The 21024-nt window shown below is 39.9% G+C and overlaps 1 protein-coding gene across 1 annotated transcript in view; it reads right to left on the bottom strand.

The window, feature by feature from the left end:
• GLI3 (GLI family zinc finger 3) overlaps positions 1 to 20812 on the bottom strand; it is a 90710-nt gene extending 69898 nt beyond the window's left edge. The window contains 1 exon segment of the mRNA XM_009075728.1: positions 20689 to 20812. The gene's annotated coding sequence lies outside the window, so the exon portion shown is untranslated.
• Between the last annotated feature and the right edge of the window lie 212 nt (positions 20813 to 21024).

Below are 21024 nucleotides of genomic sequence, written 5' to 3'. Positions count from 1 at the left end.
TTGGTGTGTTGTGTGTGGCCTCCCCATGAGGCCAAGTGTGGTAGGCAGGAGCCTTAAAACTCACAGTGATGTAGGAAGCAAAAACACTACAGCTGGGTATCACGTTTCAGAGTGAATTTCCCATCCTGGCAGTGAGGAAAGTACAGTAGTATAGCAAATTTAATACAAGAGTAACAAAGAAACCAAGTTTGGATGTCACTTTACAAGTCATTTTTCAAAATGTGATCTCAGCTCAGAGTGTAGAAACACAAAGAACATGCGGCAAGCAGGAGCCCTGGCCTTATCTGGTGCATATTGAACAGAAAACTGTTTAAATGGTTATGCAAGAAGGCTGAAAGTCTGTATCAGCCTCAGTGATTCACTCTCCAGCTGGCCAAGAGCCAAATACTGCTGCAGGAGCAAGATTAAGAGCCAGGCTGTCAGCTTCTCCCTCCAGATCCAGAGAGAGCCATTCAAGGACACCAGGACTCAACTGCTTCTCCTCCTCAGTCCTGCCTCTTCCTCTCTCTGTTCCTCTGAGCTCCTCAGTTTTCCAAGGATGCTAGGGATAGGACACCGACTTGGATAACATCAATCAACAGCAGGCATATAAACAGTATTATCTGAGGCAGAAATAAGGAGTCATCGGATTCCACATAGAATTCCCAGTGCTGGATGCCAATGTTTACTAATTTCTTTCCAATATTTGATTTTAACATGCTGCTAACCTCTCTGTTCACTTCCAGCCTGGACTTTTCTCACTTCTCTGTTTCCAGACCCTCCTTTTCCCCATGGACCCATTTTCCCTCATCTGCTCTCAGTCCCACAGTTTGAATCCTCCTGATTTATTCCAATAAATGTCACATATTCTTCCTATCCTTTCCCTCCAACTTCACTATGAACATCTTTCAGAAGTATTAACTCTCTCCATCAAACTAAAATGCGACTTTTAGAAAGGGTGTAGCCAAACACCCTTAGTATTGCTTTTCAACCTCACTGTGTACCAATAAAGAATTACTTCTGCCTTTTAAACAGCAAACAGTACAGCCCAGGAGTGGCTCTGCAGACAGTCATTCAGTGACAAGCAAATCAAATCTCCACATGTGGCTGGCAGTCCATCCCCCTAAGTTTTACTTCACATGTATAGAATCATAAAATGCTTCGGGTTGGTCATCTAGCCTAACTTCACTGTCAGGAGCACAGAAACAAGCTGGGGGTGAGGGTCCAACTCAGGGCCCTTTGGCCCAGCATACCTGCAATATAGCCATGCAAATTGGCAAATGGTGTCCTGCCTTGAGTCTGAGGCTACTTCATGGAATGCAATGAGGCTTCAGCATGAGAACAGGCAAGGAGATTTTCAGTGATACTGCTTGAAAATTTTTGCCTCACCTGTAAATCATGGGAAGGCAGAACCTGCTCTGCATCCTCTCCTATGCAGGGGTTTTCCTGTTAAATTACATACTTGGACCTCTTAAGGGAGGGAGTGAAGCAGATGCATGCTCTTTTCTGAATTGGGACCTCTGTGTCTACTCTTAGAGATCCTGCAAATTCGATTAATACAAAGCCTATTATACTTTCAATACTTATTTGAAGTTGGAGGTCTCCAGGATTGTGAGTAAAAGAGATCCTATGGCTGTGTTTTATCACTAATTTTTGTCCTGGCACACTAGGAGGATTTAATTTTTTTCTCAGTAACCTTGATGACATCTACAAGCCTGACTTAAATGACAAGAAACAGAGAACAGGGACAGCTGTGAAGATCTCTCCACCTTTCTGTCCAGAAGGCCTTCCTGCTCCCTGCTAAGGTGCTGAAATATTGTGAGGGCCACACAGCTTCCATATCTAACACAGGTCAGCACACTCCCCACCCCTACCAAGCCTGCCAGCTTCTTCCTGTCCGGACTCTGATGCTCTGGGGAATCTCAACTACTCAGCAGGCAAATGGCACACATGTGCCAAGGCAGGGAGATCAGTGTAAGGGCAAAGAGATGTATTTTTTGTATGAGTCACGACACCTTTTATTGACAAATGTTACAGAGGTGTCTGAGCAGTCTTAAGAACTTACATGGTCACAGCAGTTCAGCAGCTGTGAGCAGCATCAGTTGTACCTAATCGCAATATGTGTGAAGCCACTTATTTTTTAAAAACATTTTTTTCTGACCACTGCTGACCCACGGGTGAACTGTATGTAAAGATTTCAGTTGTTGCTTATGAAAACAGTGTGTCATTTTATTTTGTTGCTTACAGTTGCGACAGATGAACTCTGCACAAGAAGACTGACTAGCAGCAGGTTTGGATTTTAGCCACCACAAAAACTGAACCAAGTGCAGTTCCCTTTTCAGCCCATACAGCACTTATTTAACTGGGGGAAGGGAAATCATGGGAATCCAAAGAGCTGACACTGCAAGGATGAACTTATATGTATTTCAAAATGATCTGCATGCACAGATCATTATCTAGTATTATCTTGAAAGGATCATATGTATTTTCTATAAGCAGAGAGAACTGGGATAGGGAGGCTCATACCACTTTAGGCTAGGGTTTTTTTGCACTTAAGCATTAGCCAGTAGACCTAGTGCAGAACCAGGCAGAGGGCCAGCCCAAAGTCCACCAAATTATCTCACATGGGTTGATGCATGTAACTGAGTAAGGGTGGTTAGCCCAGGAATTGAAGGAGCAGATGGGAAGAAAAGAGACCCAGTTCAGGGTGCTGGGGAACAGCAAGGGCTCGCTGCTCCCTAAGGAAAGGCAAGCCAAGAGCCATGGTTAACCTCAGCAAAGGAAATGCACTCCATGCCACCAGATTTGAGCTGAATGACCAGAGCCATTCACAGTCTATCAGCAGTCTGAGACAAGGCAAAGTGACAAACAAGTCTGGGTTGGGCCAGCCAAGTGCAGAAGGAGATAGGGACAAAGCCAGGACAGGAGTCAAGCTACACCAGGGCTCTAAAGGCTCCATCCAGAACAGTTACCCACAGCACAGGTCCCAGGCTCAGCCAGAAGCAGAACAAGAGATGGACACTACCTACAACACAGGTCAGGCAGCTTAGCTTAAAAGGAGGTCCTGGGTGCATGAGGTGTTGGTGGAGGTCCTAGGTGAGGCTGTTCAAGAAAATTATGGCTGATTGGTGGCCTCAGGGTCCTTACACTTGCTTTGGAGTTCTTGAACTGCTCTAAGACATGCCAAAATATCAATACAGTGCAAATTGTCCCTGTTCTTGCATCTCTTGCAACTGTGAAAACGATAGCAGGGCCTGGGGCACACTGCAACCCTGTCTCTTGTCAGAGTGCACTTTTCAATAGCAATGTTTTCTGGAAGGAGATGTAAAACCACTCAGGATAGCCACAAAGATCTGTATCACAGCAAAATCTGGATTAAAATTTTGAGGCTGGATTCGTGTTAGAGAAGTGATCTGTCATAAACTATTTCCAAATAACTTTTAGCTGTGCTTGGGCAAAAACCCCTTCTAAGCACAACCTATGTCTAAAATAAAATCATGGTGATTTAAGCCTTTCCTGATTTTAAAGAAAACTATAACTCTAGGACTGGAAATCTTAATGCCAAGTTTTGTCCTGATTAATTTTTAAAAGGCTCTTTTCTGAATACGTTGAAAAATACATTTATATTGAAAACAGCAAGCGATCCTTAACTATAACATTGTAAATATGACACTGAGCTGAGGTTACAGATGGAACAATAATCTATCTCACAGAACAAAGCTTGTCAACGAAGTGGAATGAAATATTGTAACATAACCTAATTTATTATTGCCTTTTCATCCATCTTGTTATATTATGAAAGTGTCAAAGTTCAAACCTCGATATTTAATCATTTAACAGTACGTTACTCTATGCTGGAGCAAACACTGATGGCATAACTCTCATATCCACACTGTTTTCCTGATACCTGTTCAATTCAGTCCTGCCTGGAGAACTGAAAAATATTAAACTCATTAAACGGTTTATGATGTTTTTCTTTTTTTTCAGAACTGAAAAATATTAAACTCATTAAAGGGTTTATGATGTTGTTCTTTTTTTTTTTCCCTGCAATAATCTTCTGATGTTTGCCTACAAAATGTTAAAAATTTTATTTCCAGTAAATCCTGAAAGATGAACAAACAATAAGGACTTTCTTGGTATGTAGTGACTCCTATTGCAAAGCACTTGGCTCAATTTCTTTGGTAGTATGTCCCATGTTAAATTTGTATTGTTTGTTTCATGCCATAGCTGCTTTTACAGATTGACTCTTCAGCACCAGCAGTCAACAACTGGCTAATAAAAGGTTATTATATTAAGGAAGTTGAGCTCTGACACTTCAATGCAAGGCGATTCAGGCCAGCACTTTTCTCTTTGCACTTCTAATTGAACTGGTAAACAAACAAATCAATAAATAAATAGTATGCAAAATAAATAATATGGTTTTTCAATACTTTCTTTTTTTCAGAAATTGCATCTTAAAACTGGCAGTCCATTCCCCTAAAATCACTCACTTCCCGCATGCTGCTGTATCACATTTGTGGATTTAGGAAAACTAAGCAATTGATTATGAATATTTAAAGAATTATTTGAATACATGGAAATGTTAGAGCATACTTCATGTAAAACAGCTCAAGTGCTACAAGAGAGTAAGCACTGTTAACTATGTTCTTAATGAGGGAAAGGAAGAAGGAAAGCAAGAACACATTTAAATCCTAATATGAAAAAGACCCCTTGATTTCCTATATTGTTCTCCATGTTCCAACAACTAGTGAATATTTACTCACTTTTCCTCCAAAATTCACGCTGGAACTGTACTCAGTATGGGGAAGTGTGTCATTGAATCTGATTTACTGGCAAACTTTCATTCAGTAGATATATGTTCAAGTAAATTATGAATGGGTCAGTGCCTATGTAGTTCACGCATAAGAGGAGCTAGATCAGAGTTTAAGGTACACAGGCTCTTTTTGGTTTCCATCATTTATCTCCTGACTACCTTGAACAAAATTGTTGTCTTCCTCATCCACTGTTTCTCCATCTGTAAAAAGTGTGGTAAAGCACTTGGAAAATGTTTGATATCTACAGTGGAAACGTCAGACCAAGAGAGTCTATGTTATCAATATTTTCTCATTGAGGCAAGGACAATGCCTTACAAAATGTGTGCAGTTCTGGAATGGAAACTCCTAAAATACACAAATAACCTCACTTGGGGTTAGAACAAAAGGTTTTGCCCTCCTATCATTGCAGAAAAGAAAAAAGATGCAAATGACTGCACAAGAGATGTTCATGGTGCAGGAAATCATGCATGACAATTAGGCAATGAGCGACAGCAAAAGAATATTACTCTGGTTCCCCTTTCCTTCTCTGGGAAGTGTTAACACTATGTAGTTACAGTTAAAAATTGGCTACATTAATCAAGGCACTAAAGTCCTTAGTCAGTGACTGCATTCCTATTTCTCAACTCATGGACTGCCTGAACACAGACCCAGGTTTTTTACATACACCCTCTGCTACTTGTAATACTTCATAAATAACTCAGCCATCAGCTTGTGGATTCCCTCAAGAGGAGTTTATGCCATGAAAAGCAATGAATATTAATTACATTATTTAACATGTTGTTTACTTAAGGTCAGCTGTAACACTGGTGATCTTCACCCCACAGTAACATCTGTATTGACTACAGTAAGCAATTGATGCCACAGAGTCAAGGTACATTAATTTCATTTCATGTGTCTTGACTTGGAATCTTGATGTGAATTCCTTAAATGTGTATGGTGATATAGTTTTGACCGATTCATTTTTTCCTTCATTACACAAAATGCAAATAAAACTATCTACTGCCTCCCAGTATTTCTCCAAGTCAAGCCCAGTCTTCTTGCTCTCCTTACACAATGGAAAACTGCCCCCAACAACTTGCCTCTCCTTTTCTTCTTCCTTCCATCCATCCACCCGCCACTATCACTGTCTCCAGACAGTCCTCTAAAACACTGCCCACTTGACCTTTGCATACAGAGCATCCCAGCTTGCCTCTCCTTTCTCCAAATCCTTCTCAGGATGCTGCAAAGAAAGCAGTGACTACGGGAGGATTACATGGATTTACTTGGCAACTTCTTTGCTTGTACAAACAAAGGGTGCAAACATACAAAAAAGTGACCAACTATAACTACTCCTTCCAAATGCCACTTGCCTTTTAGGCTTCTAGCAGAGGTTATCTTCAAAATATTGCAGCAGCTCTGTAAGCTTTTACTGCCCCAACTATGCCGCTGGCGTCCCTCCCAGCACAGGCAGCACATCTCTGCCTCTAACCACTTCAGTGTCTGGTTTCAGGGAGTCAGAGCAAAGCTGTCACACTCTAAACAGGGCAAAGGCACACAAACCTGCTGAGGGACAAGGGATAATCCTCAGGGCAAGGAAAACAGCTGGGGCTGGTAACCCCGAGGCCATCAGAGCTGACTCACCAGATTTCATTTGCCAAAGGGGTTCAACTTTGAGCTAGCTCTTCCTGGCAGAGCTCCTTGTATTTGCACAACACTCAGCAGAGCTCCAATCCTGCACAGAGCTGTTGGACACTGCAGCAATGTAAACAGTAGATAAAAGTAATGCCAACAAGATATGATGTGATTTCCATTGCTTGCTTCTGCTAGAGCCTTACCAAGGCATTGCCTTATTTTGCTCAGTTCATGCTGATGTCTATGAACCACAAGAAAAGTAAGACCTTAGACCTTCATAGTACAGTCCAACATCAGTGCTGGTGAATTTTGTCTCCCCTGTCTTCACTGACTTGTGGTTATTAATATACTGAGGATAATGTATCAATGCTGCATTTGATGAAAAAATCATCATCATGACATAAAACAGATGCACAGGACAAACAAATGTTATTCAAATAAGGCTGCCATGGACTTCCACACACCATTCCCTCTTCAAACTATGCTGTAGCACAAAGTGCAGCAGTAAAATCTAAAAGGTCTGCAGCCTACTCATTATCTGTTGTTAGTAATAATAGACTGGGCAGTGAAATTACCAACTGCCTTCCTACAGCAAACTTCTCTCCTCTGCAATTCTCTTTCTGTGCTCTAGAGGTGGTCTCATTTGCTATTCAAATTTAGGCTCCTTTCGATTACCGGTAGGGCCTGCCATCTCCTGAAGTATTTAACCACAGAGGCACCACCATATGAGTACATGGATGTGTATATATATGTATATCCTGACTGCATGTATGTACTCCTTTCTTCCTTCCCTTTCCCCTTTTCTCTACTCCTGCAAACAAAAAAAAGTAGGTCAAAGGAGTGTCAGAAGCTTTCTCACACTTAATGCTGTTAAGTCAGCTAATTGAATAAACATTTGTTTAACATTTGCTCCTATTTCACTAATGCACCGTGAGAATGAGAAGATTTTTATTCCCCTTCTCCCCTGTCCTCCCCCTTCCTCAGGAGTGCCACTAGCTGTTATCGCAGTGACTAATGTGCTGTATGTGGCCATTACAGTCTTCAACTCTGAAATTACACCCAGGATGAACGATAGGCTCTGCCTGTATGCTGATTGGAGTTGGATGATGATTGATTAGAAGAAAGACTACGTAGCCATGCAAAAAGAACTGCACTAAGCCACAAGCTTAAACACTGAAGAGCATTTCACCAGTGCCTTCAGAGCTATTAGATGTTTTCATATGAACAACATTTCTCACATCCAGGTTTGTGCATTTTATCTTTATTCTTTCAAATCCTGAAATTGCTTGGATAACAGGGTTTTATATATATATTTATATATTTATTTATACACATTTCTAAGAGTGGCCTGAACTTTTAGGGGAAATTGAAGAGGCTTTGTGTCAAGTACAGCTAAATCCAGCCTTTCTATATCAAACCCCTGCTAGAAAATTACTGTGCAGATGATAAGGCTGAAAGATATAATAAAAAGTGACTCTACTCAATTTACACTGCAATATTGGTATGACTGAATATTTTTCATTCAGGTGACTGATAAAATCACTAAACTGTATTGCAGATAAATAAAGGAGGCTTCTGTCAAGAATAAACACCATTAATCATGAAGTCTCACCCTCTGAGTGGCTGTGCTATGCAACTGCATAAATGCACCATCACAAGTGGCATGTGACCCAGTGCCTTCTTTCTTCCCCTAGCTCCCTGGTGACGCTGTCTTCTTAGGAAACTTTTCTTCCTTACTGCCTTTACTACATTCACAAGTCCTGTAATGCCTTTTTCATTTGAGTTTATATGCAATTGCAACTGAAATCTAAATTTTAGTGGTGATATGTTCGGCTAAAAATTGATCCCATGAGACAAAGTGAAGCCATGCAGACTGTGGCTGCATTACTGTAAATCCAGCCTTACAGTGAGAAGCCTGTATCTAAACTGGTGAGGATGAGACCTTTGTAATTCTAAAGCTGAAACAAATAGGAAATTTTTATCAGTTCCCCAAATCCTTCTTTCTATTTTCTCCCCAAAGCACGTTTTATTACTGGTTTTATTACTTAGTTTTGCGGTTTCCAAATAGGTGTCGAATTTTTTTTTTTTAACAAACAAATTTGAAATTTCTCAACATCACAAATCTACCTCAACAGAATCAATGGGTCACCTTTCAAAAAGCAACCTACATGCTAAAAATGGACACGTGCCGAAAGAAACTTATCCAGCAAAAGCAGAGTCATACAAAAAGAAAACAAGACAACTCAGGTAACCTTTTTGTAACCTGTTTTAGAGCAAGTGATGATTCAATAGTGGCCATGCTATTAAGAGGGAATGAAGCAGAGCCCTACACACTAATGAGGTTAAAAAATGTAGTTAGGTCTTCATGTTAAAGGCACTTAGCAAGCAGCCTGCTTGGCAAAACCAACTGTGTGTTGGAGCAGAGGACTAATCACACAGGCAGGAATCAAATCGACTGGAAGAATTAGGAGACTTGCGGCCCCGAGGAATGCAATTCATGCAGAAAAGCAGTCATCAGAGCGAGGCCAGGGAACTGTGTGGGAAGAAAGCAAAATAAACAGCTCAACAAAGAAAACAAAGACGCTCAAATAGTGGCTTTTCTAATGCTTGAGTACACTGAAACTTCAGTGGGTGCATATGACAAAAAACTCATCAAATATGACCTCTATAAAAGCAATATACCGGTGAATGGTGAACTAGTTCAAAAACACTCAGAAAATGCCTGAAGGTATTTAAAAAATAACCTTGAAGTCGTTCGTTATGCTGGGCAGAGAAAGTACACATACGTATGTGTGTGCATGAGTGGGAGAAGAAGAAAAACACCCAAATGGTACAAAGCTAAGACCGCTGAAATCGTTTCAATAATTAGTCCTGATTTCTCTTTCTACCATTCGAAGATCAGAAGACGACGAAGTCTGCATGCAAAGAGCACTCCTGCCTATACGCAGCAACACTTCCTGAGGAAAAGCAGCACTGCTAATTGGGATCCACTCCCGAAGCGTGAGGACCAGATTACTGCATCCACCAGGGGGATTACCCGACCAGAAAGAAGAGCTTGAGGCTAGTCTTAAATCTCAACAAAACTCATGTGCTATTCACGGGAAGTTTTTCTTGTGATGGGTATGACCCATGACAGTAAAATCAAACTTTGAAATCAACTGATAAATGAATTACACAAATACTTTCTTCTCTTGAAAAACAGTATTTTCAATTAATGTGTTCGTACTCTCACAATTTAATGTTTTTAAAAAATTTAGAGAATTAAGCTTTTAGCACTTTTAGTGCTTAAGTACCTCTCTCCTCATTTCATTCATTCACTGACGATTTTTCTAAACCCTTCCTACCTTGAAATCAAGAATGCTGTGGTCACTATTGTTGCAGCGAATTTCAGCTTCTCTTCTTACCTTAGCTCCTTCCTCACACTAAGGCAGGCATTCCCTCCCCTGACAAAGCACCCAAAAAGTCTCTCACAATACCTCAAATGAACAATCTCCTCAATGTCTGTTTTGTCATACCAAGGAACATTCTTTTCCCAAATTCAAAAACAACACGAAACAAATCCTTTCGTTTCCAGTACTTACTGTAAGTCACATCCATAATATTAGAAAACTGAGATTTGGAGAAGAGGGAAATGGTTTCTTTAATTATCCTTTTATATGCTAAAGTAAGAACTAAACTATTCAAAACAAAAGTAAGCTGGCAACAGCAAACCACAAATTCAGTGACTGAATGACTCTCCTATTGCACTTGCTAGCTAGATTTGTTTGTGAAGGGAACATTTGACTAAAATTCTAACTATAAAGGACTACAATTCTGACAGAATCAGTGATGTGAAGGTTCAGCATTAATCATTTCTGTTGAAGTATGGCTGGATTTACTTCACATCTCTGTACTAACATCAGCAGATAGCCCAAAATTGATATTCACATGGATTAGTGACTGTTACTGAATAGAAAGAGTATCAGCTAGAATTTCTAATCTAACAATACTATTTGCAGCAGGAAAAAAACAGATTATACAGATGTGCAGAAATTCCTGTTAAAATTCTATGTATATACATTTCTGCAAAAAATACACAAATTATGTTCACCATAGCCATCAGAAGAAACAAGAAATAAAGGGTTCATACTCTTGCTCTATTACTGGGGAAAACTGGAGTTAAAAACAATTTCCTAGGCAAAGGTGTAACTTTGAACAACCTCAAGAACCAGAAATGGGAGTAGGGACACCACCTCCAATGTAACTGTAGGAGAAATATGTGAAAAACAAGCACTAAGCATACGGCAAATTAATGTTATGGCTGAACATTTTGAGAAAGAGTAATTCAGTTCATAAGTCTTTGAGGTAAATGATTATCTGTATGCTGGAAGCATTATTAGCTCTCTAAACAGAGTAGGTAGCTAGACATGCAGATGAAAACCCTAAGGGGAACAAACTGGCCAACTCAGAACACACCTACACAAGCAGGGCAACCTATACATTTGTTCCCTCAGCACCTCTGCAATTCAATCTAATCACAGGACCAGAAACACAGTTCCCAAAAAGGTGTCAGGATGGTGTCTGAGGAACAAGTATGGCAAACAGAGACAGAGGCAGCACATGAGCTTCCTTGGTACTGACTTGATGATATACACTGATAGTGATCTTCCAGGGTGAAGCAGAGAACACCTGATTGCCCCTGGTCATTCAGCTCCTGCCCTCTCCACCATATCTGTCTACAATGTTGTTAAATGGTGCTATTTGCGTTGGTGGCCTCTATAAACTGGACTAGACTATCAATCTTTTCTTCCACGGGCCAGTGGAAAAGGCATGATAAATCTAGGCTGAATTTCAACAAGAGACACAGGACTGAAAGATATGTATCTTTAAAGAGATAGCCACTTAAATTTGATATGTTTAGAAATTCTCTCTCATGTGAAATACTCCCTAATTTTCTGCTGATCCTTAACACCAATGGTCACAACACCTCCATAAATAATGCTTTCAAGAAGATGATAAGTCAGTCCATTCCTTCAGAAGCTTTGTAGGCCTGACTCATGGACTTCAGGATATTTTGCCCGTGTGTCTAACCTCTGTAGTCTCCAGAAAATTGCCAACACCCCTATAAACTTGACTACAAATGCAGTAATTCAGTAATTCAGACCTACACATTCAGTGCTGGAAGGAATTAAACACCCTAGCTTCAATGGTAACTTCACAGGGCCCAGCTTCAATGTAAACCTTCCTCTAAAATAAGGTACCAAGTAAGTTTTTGGTCATGTAAAGCATCCTAAAAGCAAAAACCAAACAGCATAACATTTTTCTTTAAATCATTTCCCCTATTAATTGATAGCATCAGTCACAAACGTTGGCCCAGCCTACCCTAGGGCACACGGATAAAATGCCCATCGAGAACATTCCTGTCAATAGAATTAAAGTATTGTTGTTCGGTTTTTCCTAGCATCATATAATAAAGAATACGCAAGGGATATCTAGTTAGTCTCCTATATCTCAGAAGCACAACTGACACCAGCTCAAGGGCCTATGTTTTGCTACAAACATGCAAACAAGTATAGGCATATATATATATATACACACATATATAGACATACATATATATATATAATATAGTGGGTTCAGTAAGAGATGACAAAACGGGACACCAGGTGCTAATTTAACTTCTGTTTTTTCATCCTTTGAGAAAGAAAAAGTCTAAACTACATTCAATCCATACTCCAGGATTATATGATTTGATGTCTTTGTTGGGGGAGGACAGAGTCAGGGAAAGACTGCATGAGAGTATGATGAAGATGCTCTGTGCTCTTACACTGCAGACATACTCATTGCTCACATTTCTTTGAGTTTATACCTACTCTCACTTTAGAGACTTCCAATTCACAACACAGGAATCTCACCAGTACACTTTAAAAAAAAAAGAAAAGGAAAAAAAAAGCTAAGACTGTAACATTTCAGTTCTCTTTGAAGCAAGATTTAACATGAGTGGAAGAATTGTACTGAAAAAAAAGGAGTCTGTCACAGTCCAGTACCTCACAGGTCACTGCAACAAGTTTGACAGCAGCCTCTATAGAGTTGGCTTGCTTCTGGTTCATTGCACGTGAATACCACAGTCAATATCTGCTCACTTGACTAATACTGCTGACTACAGCACAAAGAACACAGGAATTTTGTCCAAGAAACCACAGGCTCAGAGCCTCTGAATGTGCACTATATTTAGAGCCTGCATTCTTTGCAGCTGATAACAGAATGAGATAGAAATTTCAAGCAGCAGAACTCAAGCAGTGAAGTTATTCTATGCATTTTTGCTTAAATGTTAAATTAAGGTAGTGATCCACATGTTCTAAATAATTTTGCCCAAGAGTATTTTTCCTACTTGTTTTGTTCATGTTTTTTTTCTGATTTTCCATCTTTCTCAGACTCTGAGTAGCCCTTTCCACTAGTTTTAACTGCAGAGATCTAGAATTACTCAGTTCATGATAAATGCAAGCAAAGATACTCACCCTATTACGTAAAGAGGATGCATGCATACATAAATATGCACACTTGTATACACATCTGCGCACGGGGAGTGACCCAACAGCTTGAAGTCATGCCTAGTTATTCCTCAGTCTACAGAAAAATGTTACATAGGACAGTGTCCTGAGGCATGACTTTGCTGGCCATTCCTTTTGCTTCCAACATCTCTTAATTCATGCTGGTTTGAAAGCCAGCCTTAGGGAACCACTTCTCACTGGCAGCTGAGAATTCATCTAAGGACTGTTAACTGCCTAGATGGGGTAAATCAGCTAAGTGGCAGTGCTGACGCGTGCTGATAGATACCCTACTGCTGATAAACCTAGGAACTGCTCCTCTGCAAAAGCACAATCCATAAAAACCACTTCTAGAACCCCTTTCAGTGGACTGGACTCCATCAGACAAACCTGTGCCACTCTGTGAGGCACCTGATTCCCTTTAGACCAGCAGAGGAGCAGTTCTGGGGACCACCGAAGGCTTTTCACTCCTTTTTGCTCCCACTGCGTTGCCCCAGGAAGTTGCCATGTGCATTGCTGCTACTCCCAAGGGACTATATGATGAGAACCAGCCACCCTCGTTAGGGCTGGGGGCAGCTGCCTCTCAAGGACTTTTCTCAACATTAAGAAAAAAAATAAATAAAATTGGGGTGAAGTTTCCACCAAGGATTTTCAATAAAACAAACCATTCTACTCTACAAGCTCTTCCTTCCCCATTCAGAATCTCACCAAAATTTTTCTCTTGTTTTAACTGCTGTAACTTCCCCAGACAGACCAAAATCAAGCTAGCTGTATGAAAAGAACAAAGAGCCTCTGTTAACGGAATATTTATCTGCTGCTATTGTTTCTCCTTTATAACTCTGTAGTTCCTTGGCATTACAATTAGCTACTCTAGAGAAAATGATTATGTCACAAAGTATTATCCGCCACAGAAACAGATGAATGATGTGAACCAAATGTAATCTGGTGTGCTTCGAGGCAATTCTGTTGACTTTCATGTAAATATGCTTGCTAAAATCCAGGATGAATTCTAGCAGTGAATCCTTATTTGAACTAGAATTTATTTTCCAGCAGAAATGAACTTTTAAATAAGATGGTTTTTTTCTCAATACTGCTTTTTCCTAAGAGAAGAGCAAATCTGTGATAAATATAGAAGAGTTGAATTGACTGTGCAGAAACCTCAGACTACAGCTTACCTAAACAAATTGGTGTAACTGAACTTATGTAAAATATCTGCAAAAATATTTACCTATTTTTACCCATATTTTAACCTACTTTTTTTTAAGTGCCTCTCAGACTCAAAAATTTAAGAGAATCACATCCTTATTTTTTCTCTGCAATTCAATATATGCCACCAATAATTTGCTTTCCAAACTTTTCAGTTTCAGATAGTTTTTAACATCAGACTGTTTCTGAAGCTACTTTGCAAGTGTGCTTGCAAAGGAGAATTTATGATCTGCAAGTCTTAAGGTAAATATTACTAAACAAGAATGAACAGCTAAAGAAAACAGTGATTCACTATTTTAAATGATGCAACACTATATACTGAGGGAGAGATCGCAGTACTGGTCTAGATGCAGGCTTCCTCTTCCCCAGCTTTGTAAAAGGCTTGTCACTGAATGAAAACTATCTGCTAAAGTTTATGTGTGGGCATCTGGCCCTGCTATTTTACTTCTGTGAATTACCATCACCACACTGCTCTGTCACTAAAAGGCATACATGCTGCTTGCAGAGCCTGCAACACACATATCTGTGGCATATTACAAGCTCTGAATAATCTTAACGAGTCACCAGACCATGCTGATTCCTTCTCAGAGACTTGCTATAAAAATTCTCCAGGCAGAATAAGCAGCTGCTTATTCTTCATGCTGCACTTCACTTCCAGGGATGGGTTTCTTGGGGTGTTTCCCATTTAATACAAGATTTCTCCCTGCTTACAGAAAATACTTTCATGGATGATTTTGGAAAGCTGTAACTAGCATCATCTTTTCATGTCCCAAGAGTTTCAGAGTGTTTCTTCTTCAATGGCTCCTGGCTAAACCATAAAATCCATTCCAAGTCTTAAAGTAATTAAAGCCAATTCAATGAGTGATGTTTTTCATGCTGGGTAGGGCTCTCCTTCCTACTGTGAAAGGATCAATGAATGCTCTGACAAGCTGATGAACTTCTTGCCAAGTCTCCAGCTTAGAGGTACACTGAGGTAAAGCAGCAGGTAAAAGATTTAAGAGGTTTAAACATGAAGATTTTAAAAAGGAATAAGAGCTTAGAAATGAAAGGAAAAGGAAAATTCAAAGTGCCAGTGATGAAGCTGGGAGAACCTAAACATCCTATCAAACGTGTGGCTAGCAGTTTCACTCATAATCGAGAATATTTTGTGGAGCCAATGCTTTAATCTTCTCACATTTGGACATCCCCCATTGTACTGTGTGGTCCAAAATCAGAGGCTGATGAAACTTGAGTGTCTGGGCCTGACTTTCCTTTCTTCTTCACCCTTGTGTAACTGATGTCTATATAAATTAGATATGAAATAGTATATCTAAGAATCGGACACTCTTTTTATCAACTTGAAGCTGACTGCAAGCAAAGCACATGCTTTAGTTTAGTAGCGGAACATTAAAGTTCAAAATATCTGTTCAAGGTATTTGTGTTAGGCATATGCACAATTATCTGCATGTATATCATTTCAGAGTGTAAGACTGCCAAGTCTGAATGCTGCTAGACTCAATCAGCAGTTGGAAAAGAATGGAGTTTGGAGTATCATTGATCCTAGGAACCTACAATACACCAGCTTTACTTTGCAAGTTCCTCCTTGCAAAGACAGCCTCCCCTGGCTGTAAGCATATGGATGGCATCAGTGTACCTTCCCTTAGATTCATCTGCTCACACTTCCTTATGCACGGTGCAGAGCTAAGGTAAAACAGGATGGCAACAGAAAAAGGTGGAGACTAAATGGACTAATGTATTGGTCCATGCCTGATGCATCTTGTAGTACATTCAGCCCTGAAACTTTAACTTTCTACTAGCCTCCTGTGACATAGGCATGTCTGAGATGCACTAAGGTGCACTCTGAGATGCACACAGGCTACCACGCTGGAGCCATTCCTCACCATTGTCCACTGCCTCACCTCTGCTGGAGTGCGTTTCCTTCACAGCCATGGTAACAGCACCTGGAAATATTAGGTTAGATCACCTTCAAAGGCTGCCCAACCCAACCCTGAAATGAAGTAGATTGAGAGCAACCTATTAATGCAACTCAGTTAAAGTACGGGAATGAACGAATGACCAAGAATGATACCTTCCTAAATGGCGGCGTTTAGATCCATCGGTAGAAGTTTGCCTCAGCCTTAGGAGCTTTTTATTTTTAATTAATAAATAAAAACTCTCATCCTGGCTAAGTCATATTTTAAAGGTGGTGGGACTATAAAGTTATTTACACTTGCACTTCACAAAAATAGACAAGACACCTTTATTCTTTGTCTGCTCACTGCAAACAACTCTCATTCCAAGAAAGCCAACATTGACAAAGACATCAAGCAACTGGAAGAGTTAGCCAATAATAAATTTGTGATTTGGTTTTTGAAGACTAAGAAAACTCATGTTCTCAGGATATTCATTTCAAATAAACACCCTCATTAGCAGCATGATTTTGAATCACTGCACACCAACCAGAGAAGTCATCACACTCTAATGGATGACCTGTCACATGTCAATGATCAAAACATAGTTTAGATTCAGTTCCTCCTTTAATGCCATAATTTAGATATCAATGTTGAACATTAGGAAAGAGCTGGACAAAAACAACAAAGAAAAACAAAGACAGGAGTGGGATTACTAAAGCCGTGCTTATTTTGATTTGTTTTAATCATATGATGTTTATCAAGTAATTTAACTCGCTAGTTCAAAGTAAAGAAGCAAACCTGAATTACAGTTTACTGGATTTTTTTTGAAAATCTAAGATTCATGCCTGGAATTTGAAAACAAATAAAATTAAATAAAAGGAAAGCACAAGCTCTAGCTTCAGTTTTGCTATTCATATGTTGCTGCTGAAGAACAACTTAAGTTTCATACATTTTCCCTGAAGTATAAACCAAAGACATACTGTAAGACATTCCAGGATAACTACATAGTCCTAACAACAGGTTTTGGTAACACAAAGTGACACATTTCAGTACATATTCATAAGGGTTGTGGGTTATTATTGGGCTGTAATTGCAGTTGTTCTAACACCTAATAAGCCATGGCTGGAAAAACAAAGGCAGGTTAATTTGTGATTTCCTCTACTCATTCAGAGGCAAATTAAGTGTCAAACAGCTAATACAGAACATATTTCATTTTATGAGATTTTAATTTAATTCTGCACCATATCGTTGATGCCTTAATGTAGGGTGGTTTATCTAAGAGGAAGAGCAATTTATAAGCCTCTTTCAATTGAAATCTTTAATGATAGGATACGATAGCATAATTACAGCAATGCCTGCTAGTCCTGCTATACATAAGCATCTGTCAGCAATTCCATCATAAACACAAAACCTTATTTTAGGGGTTTATAACTCAAATGATAAAATTTGGCTCCGGGCTGAAATTTGGGATACAACAGTTCTGACCATCAGCAATTAAGCTATGAGACTTACACCTTTGTAGAGCTGCAAGTACGTAAGAGCCCTATGACACCTTTAAAATTCCTCTTTTTTTGTGTGTTTTCCACATGGCCATTGTTCAAATAATGTGCAGACACTGTAGGTATCATTCAGACAAGGCCCTCTCACATTTTTTCTGCACTTGTATTATACCTCGACTAATTCCACTAAGGCTTGGCAGGTTCTGGAACATATTTCTAGGAGCTTGAGTAACTGAAACGATGCCAATTTTTTTCCTTTTTTTTCAGTTTTTATTACATACACACATTTGAGAGAATTATGAAGCTGAGGAGAAAACCACTCATAACAATGAAGTCATTTATGAAGTTTTGGGTAAACATTTTTATCCTGACTGTTGTTCTTGCCATTTTCTCTCAGAATTCTCAAATACCTTCTCAACCCATTTTTTTTTTTTTTTTAATGGGTGCTAGGACAGCAATTCGAGCAATGGCTCCAAACAATCCCAAGTCATCCTAAGGGATCTCACTTAGGGTCACTCCTAAGCAACACTCACACTAGGCTCTGTAAAACCGGCAAGAAAACTGCTAGGTGCCTGCTTCATGTCTATGTACATTCATAGAATCATAGAATTTTAGGGGTTGGAATGGACCCTACAGATCATCCCAACTCGCCCTGCCATGGGCAGGGACACCTCCCCACTAGACCAGGCTGCTCAAGACCTCATCCAGCCTGGCCTTGAACACTGCCAGAGCTGACTGGGGCAGCCACCACGTCCCTGGGCAACCTGTGCCAGTGTCTCACCACCCTCACAGTAAAGAACTTTTTTCTAATATCTAACCTAAACTTCCCTTCCTTCAATTTGAACCCATTACCCCTTGTCCTATCACTGCAGTTCATAATAAAGAGTCCCTCTCCAGCTCCCCTGTAGGCCCTCTTCAGGTATTGAAAAATTGCTATTTTACATTAAAACAAACATTAAAACATATTCCTGAAAATTACAAAAGCATGGCAAACCTCTTCAGGTTTGTCTACAAAGAAGCTATTGGAGTCTGACAGATTTTTATTTTTTCACGTTTCTTAATTGCCTATTTATATTTAATTACACCACCCACAACAGCTCCAAGAATTCACTCCAGCTCATCATTCCAATGGCAACACAAACAAAATGAGCAGAAGAATCAACAGAAGTTAATGGAAAAATAAATGGCCAGTATCAAGGAAATTTTGAATTCAAAAAGTGGGCTGATATGACAGTGTATTTTTAAGGCAGCTGCCTGCAGTCATATCACATCACACCAAGATCTCCTCATCCCTAACAAGCCTCTGCAGGGCCCAGCTGAATCACCACTTAACCAGGGAGCAGCACACAGAGTGGCACTTTTCCATAGAGGAACATCAATTTTTGGGTAAGAGAGGACTATCCCCGAATGCCAAATAAGGTATGAAACAGGCATTTCCAACATTTGGGGGGGCTTTTACAGAAATTCTGACACTGATAGCAGTGTAACCTGCTAGTCCCAATTTCCCATTGTGACCCAAAGCAAGGAACCCACCCAAAAGCCCTTTCTGCAGGCATGGGGTGCCATGGTACGAACTGGGTTCCTGGGACTGAGGCTCCAAGACAGGGCTCAGTTCCACAAATGCAGCCAGGCAATGATCCACATGGCACAGGCTTCCAGGAGCTGCTTTGAAGGCTTGCTTTGAAGTACTGCGTTTTGGATGGCTGTCGTCTGCTGATGCAGGTTAGAACACTTCCTGGGGCCCCCTACCCTATCTGTCTCATACCAAAGAGAAAGGCAAATTGCCCACTAGCTTCAGAATGAGCAGGATCATCTCCCCCAGCTCCCAAAAACATCCAGGCAGAATACTGACTGCACTGTAATATCTAGGATGACCATGTAATAACTCTGTCTGAGCCTGCCACCTTCAGCTTACAATAGTTTTTAGCTGCAAATTCAAGCATGTGTTTGAGTATATTTTGTCATGTGGTTGATTGTGGTGTAAATGGTGATGCATCAGAGGAACCCTGAGGAATAAATCACAAATTTCTGTACTCTCCCTTTCTATAAATACCCGCTTTCCCTCTAATGCCCAAGAAGACTGCAACACAGATTTATTACTTACCTCCAGGCAAATCTGCTCTGAAATTACAATTCAGTAATAGAAGACTGACCCAAAAAAACTCTTAGTAAAATATTGTGTGTGTACTTAGGCATGTAGTTAGGATTGTTAATATCAATTAATTCTGCTCACAGAGGAGGACTTGTTTTAAAACAACTTCATTTTTCTTCTGCATATATGTAATTACACAGCTGTAACTAATAGCCATAGCAAAGCAATCTGCCATCTAAACAACTAGCATTATTCTTCAAAGTATTACTTGTGCTTTTCTTCTTGTATTTTCTCAACACGAGAGGCGATTAGTAGATATGATTAAATGTATACATCAAGCCTTTTAGCGAAGTACCAAGCTCTGGTTTTGGCTACATTTTTAGTCATATATAGTAGTTCTCTGGACACACCAACTGGTCTATTCTGCAATGTTGATATCCATCTCCTCATACAGAGTAAGATAATATTTATTTCTACAGAATTTCACCACTACCACCCTTTTCTAATGCATGTTATCACTAGTATTCATTTCTTTTATCTTTGTGTAAACCATGTGCTCTATCACATTTGCCATTTTGTTTGGGTGACATACCCATCAATCAACTGATTGCCTGTGTGCGCACACAACAGAGACTATGAAAATTTACCAAAAATTTCATTATGCTTCATAGTAGACCCTGGAAAAAAAACACCATCTTTGGCATGAGAGGAGATTTTAGCCATGAAGAATACCAAGCTTAATACAGACAAAATACATGTTTGTCTGGCTGCATTTCACATGGCTCAGTACTTTTTAATTTAGTATTTATAGAATGACATAGCACCGAATAAATGTCAGCAAAACACAGAGGTAACACTTGCCAGTCACCTATTATAGCAGGAATTCCACAGGCACCAGCGTGGGTTTTGCTTCATGAACAGATAACCTTGATGCTTTCCAAAAGTAAATCTCACTCTCTGGCAAGGCTGAAAAAGTGCTCCAGGTGCATGGTTTCAAGCATTGCAAAGGTTCATGTACTTGTCAGTTCTTTTGGGCAGTGGAAGGGAGTGGAAACACTGAATACTCACACATGCAGAGGAGGAATGGGAGATGGTTCATAATGGTAGCGTCCCTCATGATGTCTTGCATCAATTGGCACAGGAGGGTGGAATGCTGGAAAGAGGTGAGGCGGATCTGAAAAAACAAGCAAGGTTCCCAGATCTGAGTATTTTCAATGACTCTTTCAAAACAACGTTCATAAAGACAGAACAGATATTGAAAAGATGTGCTAACAGTGTTATGACTTACAGGTCACAATCTCCTTCCCTGCTGCCATCAGTCAGGTATGTCTGAGAGAACAGTTTGGCCTACAGTCTTTGCATGAATATGTATTTACTAATTTTAATATTCTCTTTTTATAGCTT

Source organism: Acanthisitta chloris, unplaced genomic scaffold (genome assembly GCF_000695815.1).
Source record: "Acanthisitta chloris isolate BGI_N310 unplaced genomic scaffold, ASM69581v1 scaffold8535, whole genome shotgun sequence".
Taxonomy (NCBI): Eukaryota; Metazoa; Chordata; class Aves; order Passeriformes; family Acanthisittidae; genus Acanthisitta; species Acanthisitta chloris.
The sequence above is the reverse complement of the archived record's forward strand: the minus strand, read 5'-3'. Positions and strand labels throughout refer to the sequence as shown.